Consider the following 27465-nt stretch of genomic DNA (forward strand, 5'->3'; position numbering starts at 1 on the left):
GTAGACGTTATCATAACGATAATCGTTATATGTATCATTTCGAGTTTCTTAACTTAGTAATCTCATTTCTTATGTATATCACACATTGTTAATATACTTAGTGAGATACTTACTCATCATAATCTCATGTCAACCATATATATAAGTCTATATATACCACAACATGTAGTTTTTACAAATTTGTAACGTTCGTGAATCGCCGGTCAACTTGGGTGATCAATTGTCTATATGAAACTTATTTCATTTAATCAAGTCTTAACAAGTTTGATTGCTTAAAACGTTGAAAACATTTAGTCATGTAAATATCAATCTCAATTAATATATATAAACATGGAAAAGTTCGGGTCACTACATCATGGATGATACTTCATGGCAGGGATGAAATTGTGTGATTAATATGGAGTCAAGGAGGGTCGAACACCCAACCTCCCATAAAGGAAGCAAGCCAACAATCGTTGGACCATATCACAACTTTATTAATAGATTGTATGTTATAACATGTAAATGCATATTTTATGATGAATGTATCAAAAATGATGGCGGATATATGACGTACTGTGATAGTATTTTAGGGATAAATTGGCTCAATCGGTGGACCCACTGATGACACGTGGGTGTAATCAACAGCTTCAATGCAGTTGAATTAAATTATGAAAAAGCTTTGCAACCAACAACGCTAAAGATTTCGATTACTAAGCTTGGTGGGTAGTTTGTGATTGGATTGTTATTTTTGTATCGTTTGTCGTTTTTTAGTTAGATTTCGATTATTATTTTGGCTCTTGGTTTAGATTGTGTTTCGAGATCGTTTTAGTGATTCGGTTGCTTAAGGCATGGTTTTAGTTAGCTTTTGCTCTTTGGTTTGTGTTAGGGATCGTTTACTGCATCCGAGCCTTGCAGCGTTTCTGTTCTGATTGTATCTTTGTTCGTCTTTTTCATCTATTGATGAAAACGACTTTGTTCTAATGTAATCGTTATTTTAGCAACAAAAAAAAAAGAAAGAAAAAAAAAAAAAAACCGCTAGACTTTTTTTAGGTTTTTATCCAATAGTCTTCCTAGGAGGTGCTAAGCCAAGATAACAACATATGAATAAATATTCTTCTTCTTTTATTATTAAAATGTCAAAGTTCGACTTACTTCTCGTGTATGAGTAACTAAGGTTTGTTGCTGTTTGTAGATAATATTAGATATGTGCTAGTATATAATTCTAATTTTTAAAATAGAAAGAATTAAAAACTAAGATAATTTTGAAAATGAGTTAATTTATTGAATAAGTCGTAAGAAATATAGTACTTGACACAATATTTTATTATCAACTAAACAAATTAACATAGAAATACATATGATTAAACATATTCATATCCGAGCTGAAACAAAAGGATATTTATCAATACATCAATACATGATAAGCCAAGACTACTGTTTAACACGGTTCCCTTAAAGCTATTTCGTCACCTACACGTCATCAGTTTTTCATGGTACAAAGCAGTAGTACTGTCAAACTTGAACACTTGCCTAAAATGTTGTCTAAATAGTTATCAATAAGCTAACCCAAATACTTGTTCCCACTTAACCAAATCCTTAGGGATTAGAACAAAGATAATAAGCTTACACAGTCAATTGTTTAACTTTTGTGTATTTTGTATGTTATTTTTTTGAACTTGTAGTTAACATATAAGTGAAACCACTACTAAAGATGAATAAAGCAAATTATCTCTCCCAAGAAAGCAAATCTTCTATAGTTAATATTAAAATGCTAAAATGATGATGTCATTATTAGGCTAATTCCTTTGTTAAAGAAAAATCAAAAAGAAAAAGAAAAAAATCTAAATATGGTGGGTGATGTCATTAATCTAAATAATTTTGAATTAAAATTAAATCATATTAATTAATTATTATTATTAAATCTTATTAATAATTATTTTAATTATTGAAATTAAATAATTTTGACTTGAGTGCGGGAGGGTATAAAAGCTATGCGGAAGGAAACCAATTTATTTTTTATTTACACTTTTAAAATAAAATGACAACCAATATCATCTTTTATGATTGGATGTGGATTGTTTAATATGCATTTTAGGTGTTTGATAAAATGTTAAGCTGACGAGTTTCTTAGTCGGACTCTGTGATTCTACGGGTTATTAAACTAAATAACTTTAGCATTTACTTTCACTTAATACCTAAAACATATCATTAAACTGTTTCGTTTGAACAAACTCGTGGTTCCACGGGTCATTTCACTAGTTCTCTCCTTTTTATCTTGGAGGATCGAAGGGGTGAAGTCATTCTATATATATTCAATTAGAGAATAATAAACAGTAGAACTCAATTGGATTTCAATTTTGCATCGATATATTTAAAGCTTAGATACATAATAATGTAATAACAAAACAAAAGTAATAGTCGAGTAGTGGTTAAGCATTCTTAACCTCAAATGGAGTCTCACGGGTTCGAGTCCCTCTTGAACCTTTTGCATTGTTTTTATTTATTATTATTTTTATTATTATGTTTTTACTTTTTACTAATTAATCCTCTTTATTTTTTTATAATGCACCCATTAACCTTTTTTTAGTTTTAATTCACTCTCCCCACTTTTATCTTTCTATTTTAAATTCTTTTTAGCTAACATTTTTTACAATATATATGACTTCTTCAATTTTTTCTTGGCAGCTTTGTTTTTTATATTTTATTTCTTTTGTAACTAACATTTCTTTTATTTAAATGCTTTTCTCTTTTTCTTTACAATTTTGTTTCTACTCCCACACTTTACTATGAAATAACAATAATATTTAAATTGTATTGATTTTAACTATTTTAATTATTGATTTGAAACGTTCTCTTTTATTTTGTTAGGGTTATTAACGCTTAAGTATTTAATTTAAAACGTAAGTTGTGTACAATGAAAATTTGGCTAATTATGTTATACTCCGTATATAAAAAAAACAAGGAGTCCGCCGTCGCAACGCGTGACTGACCCCAAAACTTGTTGATTTCATTATGACAATTAAATAACCATAAAGAGTCATTTAATAATCAAAAGTTGTATATTAATGAAAGTCACATTTACTAATAACGAATAGCACATAATTGTGACATTACTAGTAACTTATTCAATTACATTGGTAATCAATTGTCATTTATATTTTCAATAAGCTCCCACACGAATGAAATTGATAACCAACAGTATCAATAACCTAATTACTCATTCACTTTTGCTCAATTTTACATCTCTTAGAGCATGAATATCTAATTCACCTAAAATCTACTTTAGACATCTAATATTTTGTTACGAGCCTTGGCCACCGACTACATAATCATAGAAAATATTATTCCCTAAAATAATATAAAATCCAAAGTTGAAAAATTCATTTTCGCTTAGATTTTTTAATGTGAATAGAAACTGATCTAAAAACCAAACAAGTTCTAACAAACTATCCAACAGTTGAATCATGCATACGATAGGTAGGTGTTACCCTTTGAACCTTTGCTCGTAAAATGCACTTAGTCTACTGGCTCTTAGTACACGACGATGTATTTGAACTCTTCTGTCCTTTGTGTAGGTAACACTACGCTTCACACAAGACTCTCCCTGAAAAAATTAAGTCCTCATAGTCGTGTTCATTATGATCCTGACATACTAGCCTGGTTTCACAAGAGCTATTAAGAATTATGCCCCCCTTAATTCCTTTCGAAGCGACCCCACTTCTCTCTATCATAGGTGATTCACCAAGAATGGCTACCTCAGTTGAATAATTAAAACCCATAGGCTTACCTTCGTACTTGTCACTTATAGGAATGGACTAGGAAGTCTACTAGTAATTTAGTAAACTCCCTTCGAAAGAAGCAGGGGGTTTTATCAATTTCCCCACAGTGACTACACCAGTTCATACAGTTAGGTTATCCTATTGAACTCGTATCTTGGTATCTCTAGTCAACTGAGTTAGGTTTTTCTTCATATAAATGTTATTCAAGGGCTTCAGTCTCATTCCACAACATAATCTATTCTCAACCCTATGGTTGTCGATCCGAGATGTTATCATTTAACTTTACAAAATTAACCAAGATAACCTACAAAGATATTAGTTGTTCTAGCATAATTATATTGACTATGTCATTAATTACCATTCATTGCTCAAAAGAATTGAAATATTAAATTTAACTAAATTCTTTTCTTTGACCTATCAATGAATCACTTTACCATGAATCATTCACATGATATCAACATGCAAGACACCTCCATATTCTTCATGTTATTGTGTAAAATGTACACCACTAACTAAGGTTATTGTTTATCCTTTCAAATCTTCCCCCACATGTCTTGTAAGTTGATATAAGTTTCAATTATATATATATATATATATATATATATATATATATATATATATATATATATATATATATATATATATATATATATATATATATATATATATATGTGTGTGTGTGTGTGTGTGTGTGTGTGTGTGTTTGTGTGTGTTTATGTGTATGATTCTAATCAATGAAGTGGTCGAATTCCCCCACAAAAGATAGACATCTTTTGTACTTCAAATTTTTAGCACATTTTGTGTGACAGGCTGAAACCCGGGCAAGATGTAAGATGATGATTTTACCCTTAGATTTTTATTATATGCCTTTATGTGTGGCTATATATGCTTTTGTTTTAATTAAGTGTTTAGTGTTATCTGATTTTTTGGTTAAGATCAGTTTGTGACAACAGTCACATAAAAAGTATTTTTATTTAATTTACACTTCGTTAGGGCCGCCTAACGAAGTAAGAAAGATTTCTAGATAACTGGTAAATATTCGTGTGATGTGGGGTATGGGTTTTAAACCCAAATAAGTGCATGTGTCTGCTTCATTTCCTTTTCTTTTCCAGAAACTTCACCAAAACACCTCATACATAAGACTTCACCCACTAAAAACCCTATATTCTCAAATCTCGTATTTGGAGTTTGATTGTGTGAGAAATCAGTAGCTAGTGATTTCAGTGTGTCAAACAAGGTAAGATTTGTTTGATTCCATATCTAGTGTTAAATTGAGGTTATTATGTTAGGTTTTATCAGAAAGTGATTTTGGGTGTCATATTGTTCTATTTAATGTTGTTTGTGTGAAAAACTTGCGGGTTTTATGTGCCCAAAGGTTTTATAAAAAAGGTGTGTTCATTTTTGAGGTTAAAATCGAGTCCATGATCGAAATTTGGTGAATTTTGGCTCAAACCCGTGAGTTTCCTGCTGCTGCTGCAGCTGAAGAACACAGTCGACCGACTGTCTATAAAGTCGACCGTAAAAGTGTTTCAGTCTACCGTCAGACTATGATAGTCGACCTTTTGTGTTTGTAGAGACAGTTGAGCGATTGACTAGACAGTCGACCATCGAACTAGAGACAGTCGACCGTCGCACTAGAGACAGACTACCGAAAGTGCGATTTTGAGGAAACATATGTTAAGTGTCGATTTTTAGCCGTTATGCTGCCCGTGTGTCTAATTTATTATTAGAGCACTATACTAACTTGGTTTTGTATTGCTCTTGAGCGATAAAAACAAGGAAGAAGCTCAGAATTTAGATAATTGAGATGTTGTTGGTAATTGGTGAGTGGGTCTATCTCCGTATAGAGTTTAAGTAGCATGTCATGCTACTATGTTGTACCGTTTTGCCATGCTTTAGTGTATTTATTTCCATGTTTACATAATGGTTGTCATGCTAGTTAGATATTGCATGCTTATTGTTGTTATGTGATTCTATGTGCGCACTGTGCTTGACACCAGCTGGGCTTGTGGAGGTTGGGGACTGATATGACTAAAACAAATGGTTTTATTTGTGCGGTGTTGTTAGGTCGCAAAACGTCAGAATCAGTTACCAAAATATAGTAGTGGTTTTATTATTTATATTTAGCTGGGTTTCCTAGCTATATTTTACCTACTTGTCTTCCTTTTAACGAGTAATTAGTAAATATAACTCAGGATCGTATTTTTGTATGTTTGCTCAGTAACGTGGGACAAAAGTGCCTAAATAGTTAACCCTAGTTGACAAGTGGTATAGATTAAGATTAACCAATGGTAATATAAATTATAAAGATAAAAATGGAAAGGTATGAAGAATAGTATATTGATGGGGAACTATCACAAGAGTTTAACTTTCTAGAATAAACACTAAACCTCAATCAACTAGGCTATGAACCTAACTGATTTGTCATTAAGAGTTTAGGCTTTGAAGATTCAGGCTAAGACGGATATCCCTACTCCCAACGCTAACCTTAGAAGGTTTAAACGACCTTATGGACAGAATCCTAGGTACATAAATAAATTGGTATATCCCTAAAGGAAATTCTCAGCTTTTTTTAATCTTAGTTGGTCTAACTATAGTAATATTTCACCACTTAATACTAAGCTATGCCTTAACATTAACAGATGTGCAATCTTAGGTATTCTAAGGTACTGCTAATTTTAGAGGTCTCTCCTTTGCGATCACTTACTCAACCCCGGATCATCTTACAATATCTCAAGAACATTGCTTCTGACGCGAATCATGCTTTTGAGCAAGCCAGTGTTCACTGAACTCTACACTGCCTACTGTAATCACAATCTAAATGGGCAGCTCTTTTTTGATGAATTAATGATTATTCGTACGTAGGTACTATATCCCTATTGTGACGTTAAGCACACATAACTACTTACCTGTATCCTAGGGTTGATCAAGTCCTAATACTAGGTTATAGCCAAGTGAGTAAGCGGAAAGGGTGATCCGTAAATTAGACTTCTAAACCGTTAAGGTTTCATTATAACAGTAGTATAAGTTTCAGATAAGATATTCAACACATAATAAACATTTGCAACGGATAGATAAGCATGCAAGATGAAAGCAACTTAAAGTAACAAGGTAACTTTATTAAATTGAGGAAAGCGTTCACCGTTTACAGACGAGATCTGGACCATTACAATTGCTGACATCCTCTAGACCGCTCCTATTACAATCTTCGGCATTCACCTCTAGGTACTAAATTTCTCGCTCGGAGGTGAGAAGGGCTTGAAAGCTCTAGTGAGAGAAAGTTATTGTAGTGAGAGAGTGAAAAGAGGTGTGTTGAAAATGGATGAAAACAAGCCTTTAAATAGAAGTAAAAAATGGCCTGCAAATGGTTGGCATGCCGTTTGGCAATCCGTTTTCACAGGCCGTTTGACCAGGCAGCCCGTTTACTGTGCCCGTTTGTCTTGGGCGTGTGGCAGGCCATTTGCCATAGTGGCAAGCCGTTTGGCAGCTCGTTTGGCTTGCTGATTTGCTGGATCCTAACTTGATTTCTTGTCTTTCACCGTTTTCGCTCTAGAATCTTCATTTTAGCTCCGATTCTCTTGATTCTCTTTGTATCGTCTTTGTAATTACTTTATCTACAAATTTAACCAAAAAAATGATTATTTTTCCGACAAAGTTTTGAACTTCATTGATTTAGGACTTAATATCGGGGATAAAAACGTGACTTTTTAGCAGATATCAGGGACTTGTAACCGGGCCTGTGGAGGTTAGAGTCCGTATGAGGTCAATCGAGCCTGTGGAGGTTGGGTCCATGTCATGTTGTCTGTATACTGATTCAGCAGGAAGGACTATCGGTATACACGTAAATCAGAATATCAAAAGCAAACCTTAACCCTAAACATCTTTAAACCTCTATACATTGATAATTTAAATCCTAATACTCCGTAATTCTTTTGATACTTCTTAAATACTATAAGTTTTGCACGATTTGAGCATTTGATATGGGGTGATGATATATATACAACTATTTTTTTTATGTACACAATCAGTCATGTTTTACGGTGTTGTACTATACAACACTGTAAAGCATAACTAGTTTTCTAAATAACAAAAAAAGTTGTGTACATATCACTCCTCTTTGATACGGGTTGTCAAGTAATAACTATGAGTAAATGATTGGCTCACTTATTACAAATATAACATTTAATTTTGTTTTGTGTATATATAAGACTTTAATGTGAGTTTAAAGGTGTGGATATGAAAAAGTGTAAGGGCATAAACTATTAAAGTGTAAGAATATATTACTTGGATGGTTCCTGTGCTTGACACCATATTTCACGAGACATTCATGCGTTTATTTTACTTGAGTGGTCAGCTTGCATTTACGATTGTTACATGTGTAGTCTCTATTTCCAGCGGACGTCAAAAGGATACGTTAAGTAACAACACATGTTCAAGACTTGAGGGTTAATTACGTTAGTTTACTTTTTATCTTATCTCTAAAAGCACATGTTAACCAAATCAAACGCTTAACATCATATACCATCGATGGAAATACCACATAATCATTTGAATACCAAATTCACAAAATTAAACCCTGTTCTGTCATGGTTGAATGGTGTTGATGTCGTCAAACTGTAATTCAAACACTCTGGACTCAGAGAAACCCTGTTCGTCATGTTTTGTAACACCCTGTTTTTCAGTTACGCGTTATTTTGAACGCCATTCGAATTATGAGGCATGTAAGCGTATATTTGAAATGTCCCGTTCATATTGATTATAAACGTTCCATATTAATTGATTTCGTCGCGAGGTTTTGACCTCTATATGAGACGTTTTTCAAAGACTGCATTCATTTTTAAAACAACCATAACCTTTATTTTATCGATAAAGGTTTAAAAAGCATTACGTAGATTATCAAGTAATGATAATCTAGAATATACCATTTACACACGACCATTACATAATGGTTTATAATAAGAATATATTACATCAAAAAATAAGTTTCTCGAATGCAGTTTTTACATAATATCATACAAGCATGGACTCCAAATCTTGTCCTTATTTTAGTATGCAACAGCGGAAGCTCTTAATAATCACCTGAGAATAAACATGCTTAAAATGTCAACAAAAATGTTGATGAGTTATAGGTTTAACCTATATATTATCAAATCACAATAATAGACACAAGATTTCATATTTCAATATACATCCCATACATAGAGATAAAATTTATTCATATGGTGAACACCTGGTAACCGACATTAACAAGATGCATATAAGAATATCCCCTATCATTCCGGGAAATCCTTCAGACATGATAAAAACGAATTCGAACTACTAAAGCATCCGGTACTTTGGATGGGGTTCGTTAGGCCCAATAGATCTATCTTTAGGATTCACATCAATTAGTAGATCGGTTTACTAATTCTTAGGCTACCAATCAAAAAGGGGCATATTCGGCTTCGATCATTCACCAATATAATGTAGTTTCATTTACTTGTGTCTATTTCGTAAAACATTTATAAAACTGCATGTATTCTCATCCCAAAATATTAGACTTTAAAAGTGGGACTATAACTCACTTTCACAGATTTTTACTTCATCGAGAAGTAAGACTTGGCCACTGGTCGATTCACGAACCTATAACAAATATATACATATATATATCAAAGTATGTTCAAAATATATTTACAACACTTTTAATACATTTTGATGTTTTAAGTTTATTAAGTCCGCTGTCCTCGTTAGTAACCTACAACTAGTTGTCCATAGTTAGATATACAGAGATAAATTGATACATATTATCTTGAATCAATCCACGACCCAGTGTATACACGTCTCAGGCTAGATCACAACTCAAAGTATATATATTTTTGGAATCAACCTCAACCCTGTATAGCTAACTCCAACATTACTCCATATAGAGTGTCTATGGTTGTTCCAAATAACATATATAGATGGGTCGATATGATATGTCAAAACATTTGCATACGTGTCTATGGTATCCCAAGATTACATAATATATTAGAATACATGTATAATACAATATAAGTTAGCTAGGATATGATTAATATAGATTTGTTACCAATTTTTACATAGCTACAACAAGTAAAATTATCCAATCTTGTTTTTCCCATAACTTCTTCGTTTTAAATCCGTTTTGAGTGTTTCAAGTTGCTATGGTTTCATATTGATCTTAAGTTTATGAATCTAAACAGAAAAAGTATAAGTTTATAGTCGGAAAAACAGGTTACAAGTCATTTTTGTAAAGGTAGTCATTTCAGTCGAAAGAACGACGTCTAGATGACCATTTTGGAAAACATACTTCCACTTTGAGTTTAACCATGATTTTTGGATATAGTTTCATGTTCATAAGAAAAATAATTTTTCTATGAGAACAACTTTTAAATCAAAGTTTATCATAGTTTTTAATTAACTGACCCAAAACAGCCCGCGGTGTTACTACGACGGCGTATATCCGGTTTTACGGTGTTTTTCGTATTTCCAGGTTTTAAATCATTAAGTTAGCATATCATATAGATATAGAACATGTGTTTAGTTGATTTTAAAAGTCAAGTTAGAAGGAATAACTTTTGTTTGCGAACAAGTTTAGAATTAACTAAACTATGTTCTAGTGATTTCAAGTTTAAACCTTCGAATAAGGTAGTTTTATATATTTGAATCGAATGATGTTATGAATATCATTACTACCTCAAGTTTTGTGGATAAACCTACTAGAAATGAGAAAAATAGATCTAGCTTCAAAGGATCCTTGGATGGATTGAAAGTTCTTGAAGCAGAATCATGACACGAAAACAAGTTCAAGTAAGATTTCCACTTGAAATAAGATTGTTATAGTTATAGAAATTAAATCAAAGTTTGAATATGAGTATTACCTTGTATTATAAAGATATATTACTATAAATAAGAAAGATTTCTTGAGGTTGTATGATCACTTTACAAGATTGGAAGTAAGCTAGCAAACTTGGAAGTATTCTTGATTTTATGAAACTAGAACTTATAGGATTTATGAAGAACACTTAGAACTTCAAGATAGATGAAAGGACCCGTAATAATCCACCTGGACGAAGTCATCAACATTTGGTCCCATTGCGATGATCGGCTCCAAGTAATGTCCTTATATTGAGAAAATGAACAGCGGAAGACTTAATTCGTACCTGATAATAAATATGCTTTAAATTATCAACCAAAAGGTTGGTGAGTTCATAGGTTTATCATAACAATCATTTCAATATGTTAATAGACCACGAGATTTCATAATCATAAACATAATACACTCGCAAGTGTATGTAAAGCATTCTAAGTGGTTGAGCACTTGGTAACCATACTTAACATTTAATCAACATCGCATATTCCCTTTATTATGAAATCTCACTACACCGTACCAAGTGTAGTCACCAAAACGAAGTACTGTGCAACCGTTGAATACTGGTCGTCCAGTCTGGTTGGGGTTGTCAGGCCCGATAGATCTATCAACAGGATTCGCTTTTACAATACCCATGTAAATAGTAGTTACCAAGCTACAGAGAAATATGCCAGTGGTACAACTCAACGTAGAATATATTTTTAAGTACTTGTGTCTATTTTGTAAACATTTATAAAAGCAGCGCATGTATTCTCAGCCCAAAAATATATATTGCAAAAGCAATTAAAAAGGGAGCAAATGAAACTCACTTTTTCCTTGAAGGTATTTAATTCGACTTGGTCTCCGAAAGATATCACGAACCTAACCATATATATAATATATCAACATATTTTCTTTTTAAGTAATCGTTACATATATATATACTTTTAATACTTTTAATATTTTCTTAGTCCGTAGTTAGCAGTCCGATGTTAGTGGTTCACAATTAGTTGCTTAAATAAAATAAATAAAGACCCCATCGTATTCGTATTGATCAGAATTAATCTCGGCCCATGGTACCATGTTGTCAAATGACGTGTTGCGTACATAAAGTACCGTGTTGTCAAATGACGTGTTGCGTACAATCATGAGGTCTTATGATTAATCTTCTCGTGTTGTCTACGGGTGGTCCTGAAATATATAAAATCAAATCATAAGTAATTATATATAAAATATCATATTAATTATAAAAGATATGATTAATTTACTTTTTCTCCAAATATTTTCGTAGCTAAACTAGCTTCAGATACCCAATCTTGTTTTAGTCGTAGTTTCTTCATTACAACTCCGTTTTTGTTGGTTCAACTTGCCACTTCCTTGGATCGAGTCAAATTTTAAGAATATGAACTGAAAATACCTTAGTTTGTATTCGAAATCATAGGTTATAGGTCAAACTTTGGTGAAACTTATGAAAGTGATCATTTTCCATCATAAAAACAATATTTAATGATCATTTTTCTAAAAATACTTACACTTTGAGTTAAACCATGTAATTTTTATGTGTTAACATATTCATAAGAAATATCATTTTTCCGGAACATGAACTTTCAATTCAAAGTTCAAGATGGTTTTTAATTATCCAACCCAAAACAGCCCCCGGTTGCACTCCGACGACGTAGATTCAGTTTTTAAGATGTTCTTTGTAAAACCAAGTTATATCTTGTTAGGTTAGCATATTATTATGATATATTACAGGTCTTAAAGTGTTTTAAAAGTCAAGTTAGAAGGATCTATTTAGTTTGCGAACAAGTTTGAAATCATTCAAACTATGTTCTTGTTGTTAAAATTTTATACCACAAAATAAGATAGCTATATGAATATGAATTGTATAAGATTATGAACAAGGTTACTATCTCAAGTTACTTGGACAAAGTTACTGCAAAAGATAAGAAATAATCTTGGAATCAAAGAGTGGTGGAGTTAGATCAAAAGGTTGGAAGTAAACTTCTTCAAATTGGTGGTTATTTTGATATGTTCTTGAAAGAGTTTTCTTATGGTGTTTAAGGCTTGTAATTGAAGCTAAATGATGGGGAAAATGCTTGGAGATGATCAAGTATGAAGTTAGGAGTATTTTGAGAGAGAAATGAGGGTGTAGGTATGAGAAAATGGAGTGAAGAAATGGTGTTCATTTATAAAAACGTTTTTTGTTTATAAAGAAAGAAAAGGATTCCTAATTTTGTTTTCTTACTAATAATTCATACTACTTGACAAATCCTAGTTACCTCATATCTAGGGCAGTAATAATGTTGATTAGGATGTTGATTTGATGTGTATATACCAATAGTAAATACGTATAGAAGCTGGGTATGATACGGGTACATATACCCTAGATATACGTATAGAAATCTTGAGGAAACGGAACGAGAATTCAAATATAGCTATCTTTTGTGAATATAATTATATTGTTTTATGTATTTAAGTCCTTAAAAAGTTATTAAATACATTATATATACGATACATGTATAAGCATTATAGATTATAAGTATATATATCAAAGAATGTTACGTATAGTTATCGTTTTGAAAACTTAAGTTAGTAGTTTCAAAATATACCTATAACTCATTGTCATTAGTACACAATGAGATGTTAAATCATCCTTAGATCATGTTAAATATATATAAATACATATATATACACAAACGTATAATTATCGTATGTTATATAGTTCGTGATATCATCGGTCATATTGGACGGTCAAACGTTGTGTAAAACTCTTTTCAAAAACACAAGTCTCAACAATTTGGATTGCTTATCATGTTGGTATGGTTTAATTTATGTAAATATTAATCTCATAAGTATAATTTGGTCAGAAAATTTCGGGTCATTACAGTACCTACCCGTTAAAGAAATTTCGTCCCCGAAATTTGATAGAGGTTGTTATGGATAACAATAAGAAGGTTTTCATGACAAATATAAGGTGATAATGGAGTTTTATCATCATTGAGTAATGTAGATAAAACGATTCGATTATGCAAAGAATATAAATGAGACTATCGTAAAAGAGTGAGATGAGTAAAATATATTCGTCTTAACCGATGACGTAGTTATGATTGATTTCTGGGATTTAAGGGATTTAAAGAGAATCTTACGTAATAAGATTTGGTTCTTTGGTGATTAAGGAAATCAGGATCTTCTTTGATTATATGCAATAATCTGTTTCGATTACTCTGTCGGATATTTCACTATAAATTCACCCCTTCGTTTCCTTATTTTCCACGACTCACACCTTCTATTCTTTCTCCCTTGATTCTTACTTTAAAGCATTCATCAATATGCTCCATCCAGTCCTGATTCTTGATATACTCCTAACGTTTATATCTGTCATTCTTCTTTTTCATCTACCACCAGAAGAATCTATTTACTTCTACTATTCTCTTGTGTTTATAGTGTTTCTAATTCTCCCGTGTCTCTATATTACTATCTGCATCGATATACACGGTTTGTAATTTCAGGGTTATTATTGGAGTTTATATTCTTCATTATTTTTCGGAGCTTCATGCTTTCATTTTCTCTTCCCGACTTCGAGTCAAGCGAGTAATGGTCCGGAATTCGTAGATATGAAATTCAGAATGAACATAGCTAATGCTCTAAGAAGAAAATGGTAATAGAACGATTTTGATTTGTTAAATTACAAGAATACCCTGGAGAAGACCGAGTCATCCAGAAAAATATTCTCTTGATATGTTTAGAGATTAGATAGAATGTAAGAGTCGTGTAAATGGCACATGATGACGGTACTGTGAATCATCATGCTTCATTAGAAACTCAGCTTGACTTACTGTAATATAATGACGTTGATCAAGTGTCGTTATATTATTCTAATCCATGCTTCAGTTCCCAACACTACTTCAAAACATTCATATTTTAAACTCGAAGGTTTCAGAATTTAGAAATTAACACAGTTTCTTTTATGTTGCAGATATTACGGAGAGATAAATGATCTCAGATAAGAATAGTTGTGAAAATTTCGCCAGAAATATGGAGGATATTTATAATAGAACATACGAGAATATCTTAGAATTTCTAATATCAATGGATGATGAAGAAGATTTGTCTGTGAAGGTTTAGAATGAGAAATAAGATGTTTGCTAACGATTTCAGCAGGCACAGAATCATTTGGATTCTTTGAAGGCAAACTTATTCTTTGTGATTTGTCCACGGCTTTCTTCATAGTTTCGCATAATCCGCTTTTCGGTACTAAATTTTCTATCGAGCGTTCCTAACACTCCTTTCTTTATCATCAAACTTTTGGCCATTAAGATCATCTACAACATGCTGCTTTGTCAGCATTTTCAAAGTTAACTGATCTGGGTCATCGGTTATCAAACTGAGGTAGTTTCAAGAGAATTGTGTTTTTAGAATGATTAATCGCTGATGGTAATATTGTGGAATATAAAAGGTTCCCCAGTAACAATAAAGAGTACGCATATATATCGCGGTTATAATAAAGTTGTTTCAGATGAAAAGTCGGAGTTGACTTGCTGGAGCTGTGACAAAATTAGCTACTTTGGAAAGGGATTGCAAAACGATCTTCGGTAATAACAATGTCAAAGGAACTAGAACAGATACGTGTCAAACGTTTACTCAGTTTCCGAGGGTTTTTTAGGTGCATAACTATATGCATCAATCTTTTCTTCCGTAGATGAAGTGCGGTTGGTTTATCCTCTCGATTGAGGTGTTTTTAAGAATCATGATAGATTTGAACGCTGATTGTAATCGTCGAGATACAATGATGTTTAAGATGAAATCAAGTGGTAATCTTGAAGAAATGTTTAGTTTCATATGTTATAATCAATATTTTAATTCATTTTAATTGTCCAATGTCATTAGTCCACAGTCGATAGTCCACAGTAACAGTCCAATAATTCATATATAGTTTAATATATAATATACGAATTAAGTAATACGTGTCGTGACCCGTATACGTCTCAGACTCGATCACAACTCAAACTATATATATTATTGTAGAATCAACCTCAACCCTGTATAGAGAACTCGATCATTACTGCATATAGAGTGTCTATGGTGATTCCAAATAATATATATAGATGCGTCGATATGATATGTCAGAACATTGTATACGTGTCCCGATATTTAAAGTGCGTAAAATAATTACAGAAATTAAATGACTATAAATAAAAGTGCGATAATTAAATTGCGATAAATAAACTGCAATAAATAAAATGTAATCAGTTAGCTAGGAACAGTTAGCTGAAACAGTTAGCGTGGATTCTTAACAAAATTTTTCATAGTTAATTTGTTTGTTTCTAACAGATTTTATTTTGTCATATGTTTCCTTCATATGCCACTTGTTGGATTCTGGGAAGTCAAAATCCAAATATGAAATTGAATGAAAATGGTTATTCTGCGGTGAACGGATACGTATATCGGTGGTTGTAAGTAGGATAGTAAATGACTGTTGAATCAGCTTCGACGAATGTACAATGTAACTTATTAAGATGAAATCTAATTATTCCTCGGGTATTACCTACCCGTTAAAAAAAAATTTTCACCATTAATATTTTGTACAAAAGAACTTTTAATTACAATCTTTATGAAAACATATATACATATATATTTTCTTCAGATGAAATCATGAATTTAACAAGTTAATATGATATTAATCTCATTTGCTTTTCGGTTTGAGCTAGAATAAGAAATCTCTAAAACTTTTTGAAACCACATATTCTTCGCAGAATATCAATGAAGTTATGGATCAATACTTCATCGTTCATTATTATTGGTACTCCTTGGTATCTATGGTGCGTATGATGTTGATGTTTGTGGGACAGATTATGATGTCGAGACGTGTGATGCGGATGTTGTTTTTTAGTGGTGATGATGGTATTGTTGATGTTATTGATGGTGGTGCTGATTATGCTGCTGGTGCTGCTGCTGGTGCTACTGCTGGTGTTTGCAACCTTCGCACCATGTTCTCCAAAGCTGTCACGCGAGCGCGAAGTTCGTTAACTTCTGCTAGTACACCGGGATGATTGGCGGTTGGAGCGAGCGAATGAACAAGATTTGTAATATGGGATAGTATATAATCGTGACGAGATACTCTAGAAATGAGAGAGAAAATGGTGTTTCGAATAGGTTCGCCGGTAAGTGCTTCAGGTTCATCGCCAAGAGGGCAATTTGGTGGATGGAATGGATCACCTTCTTCTTGTCTCCAGTGATTTAGTATATTACGAACCCATCCCCAATTCATCCAGAATAGATGATGAAAAATTAGTTGATCCATTCCGGTGACGCTGCTTTCGGAGCCCGAATGGAAATCCATATCAGCATAACTGTCGAAATCTGAAGAATTCGAACCAGATGCGGAATCCATCTTGTATAATGGGGAAAATGAATTTTTGGTATGGAATAGATTATAGGAGTTAGATTTGGTACTCTTCAATACATAATTTACATATGTATATATAATACTAAAATCCCGTAAATTACGGAGAATCTTTGAAAAGATATTAGTCAAAGTTCGCAATAACAGATATGCTAATATAAGAATTCGTCTATACACTATCAATGCAGTAAATGCAGTAAAACGTGTCTAGACTTATGAATGATAAGCAGGTAATTTCTTAAGGATGATAAGCAGATGATTTCTGACTAGAAATGTTAAGCAAAACTTTTGACATGTAGACACGGTCGAAGTCCAGACTCATTAATGCATCCTAACAACTACTAGTTAGACACACTAATGCAAGACCTGGTTCGCTACGACCACCGCTCTGATACCAACTGAAAGGACCCGTCCTAATCCACCTGGACGAAGTCATCAACATTTGGTCCCATTGCGATGATCGGCTCCAAGTAATGTCCTTATATTGAGCAAATGCACAGCGGAAGACTTAATTCGTACCTGAGAATAAATATGCTTTAAAGTGTCAACCAAAAGGTTGGTGAGTTCATAGGTTTATCATAACAATCATTTCAATATGTTAATAGACCACAAGATTTCATAATCATAAACATAATACACTCGCAAGTGTATGTAAAGCATTCTAAGTGGTTGAGCACTTGGTAACCATACTTAACATTTAATCAACGTCGCATATTCCCTTTATTATGAAATCTCACTACACCGTACCAAGTGTAGTCACCAAAACGAAGTACTGTGCAACCGTTGAATACTGGTCGTCCAGTTCGGTTGGGGTTGTCAGGCCCGATAGATCTATCAACAGGATTCACGTTTACAATACCCATGTAAATAGTAGTTACCAAGCTACAGAGAAATATGCCAGTGGTAAAACTCAATGTAGAATATATTTTTAAGTACTTGTGTCTATTTTGTAAACATTTATAAAAGCAGCGCATGTATTCTCAGCCCAAAAATATATATTGCAAAAGCAATTAAAAAGGGAGCAAATGAAACTCACTTTTGCCTTGAAGGTATTTAATTCGACTTGGTCTCCGATAGATATCACGAACCTAACCATATATATAATATATCAACATATTTTCTTTTTAAGTAATCGTTACATATATATATATACTTTTAATACTTTTAATATTTTCTTAGTCCGTAGTTAGCAGTCCGATGTTAGTGGTCCACAATTAGTTGCTTAAATAAAATAAATAAAGACCCCATCGTATTCGTATTGATCAGAATTAATCTCGACCCATGGTACCATGTTGTCAAATGACGTGTTGCGTACATAAAGTACCGTGTTGTCAAATGACGTGTTGCGTACAATCATGAGGTCTTATGATTAATCTTCTCGTGTTGTTTACGGGTGGTCCTGTAATATATAAAATCAAATCATAAGTAATTATATATAAAATATCATATTAATTAGAAAATATATGATTAATTTACTTTTTCTCCAAATATTTTCGTAGCTAAACTAGCTTCGGATACCCAATCTTGTTTTAGTCGTAGTTTCTTCATTACAACTCCGTTTTTGTTGGTTCAACTTGCCACTTCCTTGGATCAAGTCAAATTTTAAGAATATGAACTGAAAATACCTTAGTTTGTATTCGAAATCATAGGTTATAGGTCAAACTTTGGTGAAACTTATGAAAGTGATCATTTTCCATCATAAAAACAACATTTAATGATCATTTTTCTAAAAATACTTACACTTTGAGTTAAACCATGAAATTTTTATGTGTTAACGTATTCATAAGAAATATCATTTTTCCAGAACATGAACTTCCAATTCAAAGTTCAAGATGGTTTTTAATTATCCAACCCAAAACAGCCCCTGGTTGCACTCCGACGACGTAGATTCAGTTTTTAAGATGTTCTTTGTAAAACCAAGTTATATCTTGTTAGGTTAGCATATCATTATGATATATTACATGTCTTGAAGTGTTTTAAAAGTCAATTTAGAAGGATCTATTTAGTTTGCGAACAAGTTTGAAATCATTCAAACTATGTTCTTGTTGTTAAAATTTTATACCACAAAATAAGATAGCTATATGAATATGAATTGTATAAGATTATGAACAAGGTTACTATCTCAAGTTACTTGGACAAAGTTACTGCAAAAGATAAGAAATAATCTTGGAATCAAAGAGTGGTGGAGTTAGATCAAAAGGTTGGAAGTAAACTTCTTCAAATTGGTGGTTATTTTGATATGTTCTTGAAAAAGGTTTCTTATGGTGTTTAAGGCTTGTAATTGAAGCTAAATGATGGGGAAAATGATTGGAGATGATCAAGTATGAAGTTAGGAGTATTTTGAGAGAAATGAGGGTGTACGTATGAGAAAATGGAGTGAAGAAATGGTGTTCATTTATAAAAACGTTTTTAGTTTATAAAGAAAGAAAAGGATTCCTAATTTTATTTTCTTACTAATAATTCATACTACTTGAAAAATCCTAGTTACCTCATATCTAGGGCAGTAGTAATGTTGATTAGGATGTTGATTTGATGTGTATATACCAATAGTAAATACGTATAGAAGCTGGGTATGATACGGGTACATATACCCTAGATATACGTATAGAAATCTTGAGGAAACGGAACGAGAATTCAAATATAGCTATCTTTTGTGAATATACTTATATTGTTTTATGTATTAAGTCCTTAAAAAGTTATTAAATACATTATATATACGATACATGTATAAGCATTATAGATTATAAGTATATATATCAAAGAATGTTACGTATAATTATCGTTTTGAAAACTTAAGTTAGTAGTTTCAAAATATACTTATAACTCATTATCATTAGTACACAATGAGATGTTAAACCATCCTTAGATCATGTTAAATATATATAAATACATATATATACACAAACGTATAATTATCGTATGTTATATAGTTCGTGATATCATCGGTCAAACTGGACGGTCAAACGTTGTGTAAAACTCTTTTCAAAAACACAAGTCTCAACAATTTGGATTACTTATCATGTTGGTATGGTTTAATTTATGTAAATATTAATCTCATAAGTATAATTTGGTCGGAAAATTCTGGGTCATTACAATAGAACTTGAGAGAGATTAATTAGATGAAGAAAATTGAAGAATTAAAGTATTTGTAGGTGTTTTTGGTCGTTGGTATATGGATTAGATATAAAGGATGTGTAATTTTGTTTACATGTAAATAAGTCATGAATAATTACTAATATTTTTGTAATTTTATGAGATATTTCATGCTAGTTGCCAAATGATAGTTCCCACATGTGTTAGGTGACTCACATGGACTGCTAAGAGCTGATCATTGAAGTGTATATACCAATAGTACATCTATCTAAAAGCTGTATATTGTACGAGTACGAATACGGGTGCATACGAGTAGAATTGTTGATGAAACTGAACGAGGATGTAATTGTAAGCATTTTTGTTAAGTAGAAGTATTTTGATAAGTGTCTTGAAGTCTTTCAAAAGTGTATGAATACATATTAAAACACTACATGTATATACATTTTAACTGAGTCGTTAAGTCATCGTTAGTCGTTACATGTAAATGTTGATTTGAAACCTTTAAGTTAACGATCATGTTAAATGTTGTTAACCCAATGTTTATTATATCTAATGAGATTTTAAATTATTATATTATCATGATATTATGATATATTAATATATCTTAATATGATATATATACATTAAATGTCGTTACAACGATAATCGTTACATATATGTCTCGTTTCGAAATCCTTAAGTTAGTAGTCTTGTTTTTACATATGTAGTTCATTGTTAATATACATAATGATATGTTTACTTATCATAATATCATGTTAACTATATATATATCCATATATATGACATCATATAGTTTTTACAATTTTTAACGTTCGTGAATCACCGGTCAACTTGGGTGGTCAATTGTCTATATGAAACCTGTTTCAAATAATCAAGTCTTAACAAGTTTAATTGCTTAACATGTTGGAAACACTTAATCATGTAAATAACAATTTCATTTAATATATATTAACATGGAAAAGTTCGGGTCACTACAGTACCTACCCGTTAAATAAATTTCGTCCCGAAATTTTAAGCAATTGAAGGTGTTGACGTATCTTCTGGAAATAAGTGCGGGTATTTATTTTTCATCTGATCTTCTCGTTCCCAGGTGAACTCGAGTCCTCTACAAGCATTCCATCGAACCTTAACAATTGGTATCTTGTTTTGCTTAAGTCTTTTAACCTCAAGATCCATTATTTCAACGAGTTCTTCGATGAATTGAAGTTTTTTGTTGATTTGGATTTCGTCTAACGGAATAGTGAGATCTTCTTTAGCAAAACATTTCTTCAAATTCGAGACGTGAAAAGTGTTATGTACAGCCGCGAGTTGTTGAGGTAACTCAAGTCGGTAAGCTACTGGTCCGACACGATCAATAATCTTGAATGGTCCAATATACATTGGATTTAACTTCCCCCGTTTACCAAATTGAACAACGCCTTTCCAAGGTGAAACTTTAAGCATGACCATCTCTCCAATTTCAAATTCTATATCTTTTCTTTTAATGTCAGCGTAGCTCTTTTGTCAACTTTGGGCGGTTTTCAACCGTTGTTGAATTTGGATGATCTTCTCGGTAGTTTCTTGTATTATCTCCGGACCCGTAATCTGTCTATCCCCCACTTCACTCCAACAAATCAGAGACCTACACTTTCTACCATAAAGTGCTTCAAACGGTGCCATCTCAATGCTTGAATGGTAACTGTTGTTGTAGGAAAATTCTGCTAACGGAAGGTGTCGATCCCAACTGTTTCTGAAATCAATAACACATGCTCGTAGCATGTCTTCAAGTGTTTGTATCGTCCTTTCACTCTGCCCATCAGTTTGTGGATGATCGGCAGTACTCATGTCTAGACGAGTTCCTAATGCTTGTTGTAATGTCTGCCAGAATCTTGAAATAAATCTGCCATCCCTATCAGAGATAATAGAGATTGGTATTCCATGTCTGGAGATGACTTCCTTCAAATACAGTCGTGCTAACTTCTCCATCTTGTCATCTTCTTTTATTGGCACGAAGTGTGCTGATTTGGTGAGACGATCAACTATTACCCAAATAGTATCAAAACCACTTGCAGTCCTTGGCAATTTAGTGATGAAATCCATGGTAATGTTTTCCCATTTCCATTCTGGGATTTCAGGTTGTTAAAGTAGACCTGATGGTCTCTGATGCTCCGCTTTGACCTTAGAACACATCAAACATTCTCCTACGTATTTAGCAACATCGGCTTTCATACCCGGCCACCAAAAATGTTTCTTGAGATCCTTGTACATCTTCCCCGTTCCAGGATGTATTAAGTATCTGGTTTTATGAGCTTCTCTAAGTACCATTTCTCTCATATCTCCAAATTTTGGTACCCAAATCCTTTTAGCCCTATACCGGGTTTCGTCTTCCTGAATATTAAGATGCTTCTCCGATCCTTTGGGTATTTCATCCTTTAAATTTTCCTCTTTTAAAACTCCTTGTTGCGCCTCCTTTATTTGAGTAGTAAGGTTAGTGTGAATCATTATATTCATAGCTTTTACTCGAATGGGTTCTCTATCCTTTCTGCTCAAGGCGTCGGCTACCACATTTGCCTTCCCCGGGTGATAACGAATCTCAAAGTCGTAATCATTCAACAATTCAATCCATATGCGCCGCCTCATGTTCAGTTGTTTCTGATTAAATATGTGTTGTAGACTTTTGTGGTCGGTATATATAATACTTTTGACCCCATATAAGTAGTGCCTCCAAGTCTTTAATGCAAAAACAACCGCGCCTAATTCCAAATCATGCGTCGTATAATTCTGCTAGTGAATCTTCAATTGTCTAGACGTATAAGCAATTACATTCGTTCGTTGCATTAATACACAACGGAGACCTTGCTTTGAGGTGTTACAATATATCACAAAATCATCATTCCCTTCAGGTAATGACAATATAGGTGCCGTAGTTAACTTTTTCTTTAACAATTGAAACGCTTTCTCTTGTTCATCTTTCCATTCAAATTTCTTCCCTTTATGCGTTAATGCAGTCAAGGGTTTTGCTATTCTGGAAAAGTCTTGGATGAACCTTCTGTAGTAACCAGCTAGTCCTAAAAACGGGCGTATGTGTTTCGGAGTTTTCGGGGTTTCCCACTTTTCAACAGTTTCAAACTTTACTGGATCCACCTGAATACCTTCTTTGTTCACTATGTGACCGAGGAATTGAAGTTCTTCCAACCAAAATGCACCCTTTAAAAACTTAGCGTACAGTTTTTCTTTTCTCAGCAACTCTAGCACTTTTCTCAAATGTTCTTCGTGCTCTTGATCATTCTTCGAGTAAATAAGTATGTCATCGATGAAAACAATGACAAACTTTTCAAGATATGGCCCACACACTCGGTTCATGAGGTCCATGAACACAGCTGGTGCGTTAGTCAATCCAAACGGCATAACCATAAACTCGTAATGACCGTAACGCGTCCTAAAAGCAGTCTTTGGAATATCATCCTCCTTCACCTGCATTTGATGATATCCAGAACGTAAATCGATTTTCGAATAAACAGACGAGCCTTGTAGTTGGTCAAATAAGTCGTTGATTCTCGGTAGTGGGTAGAAGTTCTTGATGGTAAGTTTGTTCAACTCTCGGTAGTCGATACACAACCTGAATGTACCATCTTTCTTCTTGACAAACAAAATAGGAGCTCCCCATGGTGATGTGCTTGGTCGAATGAAACCACGCTCTAAAAGTTCCTGTAACTGACTTTGTAATTCTTTCATTTTGCTGGGTTTGAGTCTGTATGGAGCACGAGCTATTGGTGCAGCTCCTGGTACAAGGTCTATTTGAAATTCAATGGATCGATGTGGGGGTAATCCTGGTAATTCTTTTGGAAATACATCGGCAAATTCTTTTGCGACGGGAACATCACTGATGTTCTTTTCTTCAGGTTTAACTTCCTCGATGTGTGCTAGAATGACGTAACAACCTTTTCTAATTAGTTTTTGCACCTTCAAACTACTAATAAGATTTAATTTCGTGTTGTTCTTTTCTCCGTACACCATTAAAGGTTTTCCTTTTTCACGCATAATGCGAATCGCATTTTTGTAACAAACGACGTCTGCTCTCACCTTTTTCAACCAGTCCATATCAATTATTATGTCAAAACTCCCTAACTCGACAGGTATTAAATCAATTTTAAACGTTTCATCCCCCAGTTTAATTTCTCTCTCCCGACATATATTATCTGCTGAAATTAATTTACCTTTTGCTAATTCGAGTAAAAATTTACTATTTAAAGGCGTCAATGGGCAACTTAATTTAGCACATAATTTTCTACTCATATGGCTTCTATCCGCACCTGAATCAAATAAAACATAAGCAGATTTATCGTCAATAAGAAACGTACCTGTAACAAGCACCGGGTCTTCCTGTGCTTCTGCCGCATTAATATTGAAAACTCTTCCACAGCCCTGCCCATTAGTATTCCCCTGATTCGGGCAATTTCTAATAATGTGGCCCGATTTTCCACATTTATAACAAACAGCGTTGGTATTACTTGCTCCGACACTATTCGTTTCGGCATTACTTGTTCCGACATTATTTGTTACTTTAGTTCTGTTAAACTTTGGTCTGTAGACCTCACACTTTGTCGCACTATGACCATTTCTTTTACACCTGTTGCAAAATGTCGTGCAAAACCCCTGATGATTTTCTTCACACCTATGACATGGCTGTTTTTGGTTTTTTGTTGCCGTTGTTGTTATTGAGGTTGTTGTTGGGATTGTTATTGTTGTTGAAACAGTTGTTGTAGTTGTTGTTGTTGGAATGTTTGTTGTAGTTATTGTTAGGATTGCGGTTATTGTTGGGATTGTTGTTGCGGTTGTTGGGATAGTTGTTGCGATTATGGTTGTAATTGTTATTGTTGTTGTAATGGTGACTCTTGTCACCGTTTTCATCCCACTTCCTCTTGAGTTGTTTCGTGTTGTCTTCTTCGGCCGCCTGCTCTTTAATTCTTCCCTCAATCTGATTTATGAGTTTATGAGCCATTCGACTTGCCTTCTGTATAGAAGCGGGCTCGGGTGAACTCACATCTTCTTGAATCCTTACTGGTTACAAATGCGTCGATCTTCTCTTCTTCATCTTCGAATGCTCTCGGACACAATAGGCACAACTCTATGAATCGTTATTCATATGTGGTAACGTCAAACCCTTGTGTTCGTAACTCTCTAAGTTCTGCCTTGAGTTTATTGACTTCGTTTCTAGGACGGTACTGCCGTTCATCAATTGCTTGAATGCCGACCACAGTAGTGCGTAAGCAGCATTTTGTCCTACCTGTTCAAGATAGGTGTTCCACCACGTTAACGCAGTACCTGTGAAGGTATGCGTAGCGTACTTAACTTTGTCCTCTTCAGTACACTTACTTATGGAAAACACCGATTCGACTTTCTCGATCCACCGTTTCAATCCAATTGGTCCTTCGGTTCCATCAAATTCCAAAGGTTTGCAGGCAGTGAATTCTTTGTAGGAGCATCCTACACGATTTCTTGCGCCGTTAGCTGCATTGCTAGATTCAGAGTTACTGTTGGTATGTAGCGCAGCCTGTACTGCGGCTATGTTTGCAGCAAGAAAGGTGCGAAATTCCTCTTCGCTCATATTCATGGTGTGTCGAGTAGTCGGTGCCATTTCCTTCAAAATAGCCAACTGAATCGAGTTAATCATACAGAATATTAAGAGTAGTCAATAGTATTTCGTAGCATAAAATGAACTCATTTATAAAAGCTTTTTCTTAATATTAGCGTTTTATAAGTTTAAATTCGGGTACTACCTACCCGTTAAGTTCATACTTAGTAGCTAATATACAATTCAACTACTACAATACCATATGAAAAAACTAATTAGAATAATATATCACATATAAATATTCTTCAAACTTACAACATCGCTATATTACATATAACATGAAATATAGTACACTTTGATACAGGACAGTTTTGAAGATAAATCTAGTTAATACGCAAGTTGTTCAACAAAGGAAATAAAGACACGTAATTCATAAGTCCAGAAACAAGTCATGCATTCTGGTTTTACTAAGATGACTTCCCATCCTTGGTCTTGTGGAAAATAACCGTTATGACCATTGGCTAGGCAGCATGTTGTAATGTCATCAAAAGGACGAGGGTTTCGTAATGTCCAACAGCCCCATAATAATCTAAAAACCTTGTTTCTCACCCCAAATACTGAATTCGTCACTTGTGGGAAGGTTTTATTTAAAAGCTACAATCCGATGATCTATTTCTCACTTTGGTAAGAAGCGAACATCACTAACCCGTAAGCATAACATTCTTCTTTATGTTGCATGTTAGAAGCTCTTTCTAATTCACGAAATCCTATGTTGGGATATGTTGAGTCAAAATAGGTTCTTAACCCATAGCGTAAAATTGCATTTGGGTTCCCCGCATTTAACGCTTTAAAGAAAAGATGGCGTAACTTACGGTCTCCCCAATGTGATATACCACACCTATCAAAGTAAAGCCTTTTATAAACTAAGGCATTTCTGGAAAGTCTTTCAAATGTTTGACAAGTTAATTTTGCCATAATTAATTGTACTGATGAATTCTGACCGACTCTAGACAAGATTTCCTCAATCATATCCTCTGGTAGATCTTCTAAAATATTCGGTTGTCTACCCTTAATGTCCATTTTGTTTTTATACTGTAAAATAGACAAGGATTAGATTCGTAAAAGATAATTAACAAACAATACAAGCAATTTTAACATAGAACATAAAAGTACAAGCACACTACAATACATATAATACACAACATGATTACAACCCTCTAATCTGAATCACTGGTTTCTTCTTCTTCGGATTTGGTTCGTTTTCCTAATTTTCTAGGAATATATGGTGTTCCTCTAATACGAGCCGTCGTTTTCCACAATGGTTTAGAAAAACCTGGTGGTTTAGAGGTTCCCGGGTCATTGTTACATTTTAGGAAATACGGATGTTGCCGATACATATAAAGTTCATCGGGGTTGGAATCGAGTTTCTCTATTTTTATACCTTTTCCCTTATTATTTTATTTCGCTTTATTAAATTGGGTCGAGGTAATTTCTATAACATCATCGGAATCCTCATAGGGATCCGATTCATCAGAAAATTGGTAATCTTCCCAATATTTTGCTTCCTCGACGGAAACACCATTAACCACTATTAACTTTGGTCCATTGGTTGAGGATTTTCTTTTATTTAATCGATTTACTATAGGTATCAATATTTCTTCCTCCACAACCTCTTCTTCTTCCGGTTCCTCCTCTTCCGGTTCCTCCTCTTTCGGTTCCTCTTCTTCCGGTTCCTCCTCTTCCGGTTCCTCTTCTTCCGGTTCCTCTTCGGGAATTTGTGAATCTTCCCAAAAAATATTCGACT

Source organism: Rutidosis leptorrhynchoides, chromosome 4, assembly GCF_046630445.1.
Source record: "Rutidosis leptorrhynchoides isolate AG116_Rl617_1_P2 chromosome 4, CSIRO_AGI_Rlap_v1, whole genome shotgun sequence".
NCBI lineage: Eukaryota > Viridiplantae > Streptophyta > Magnoliopsida > Asterales > Asteraceae > Rutidosis > Rutidosis leptorrhynchoides.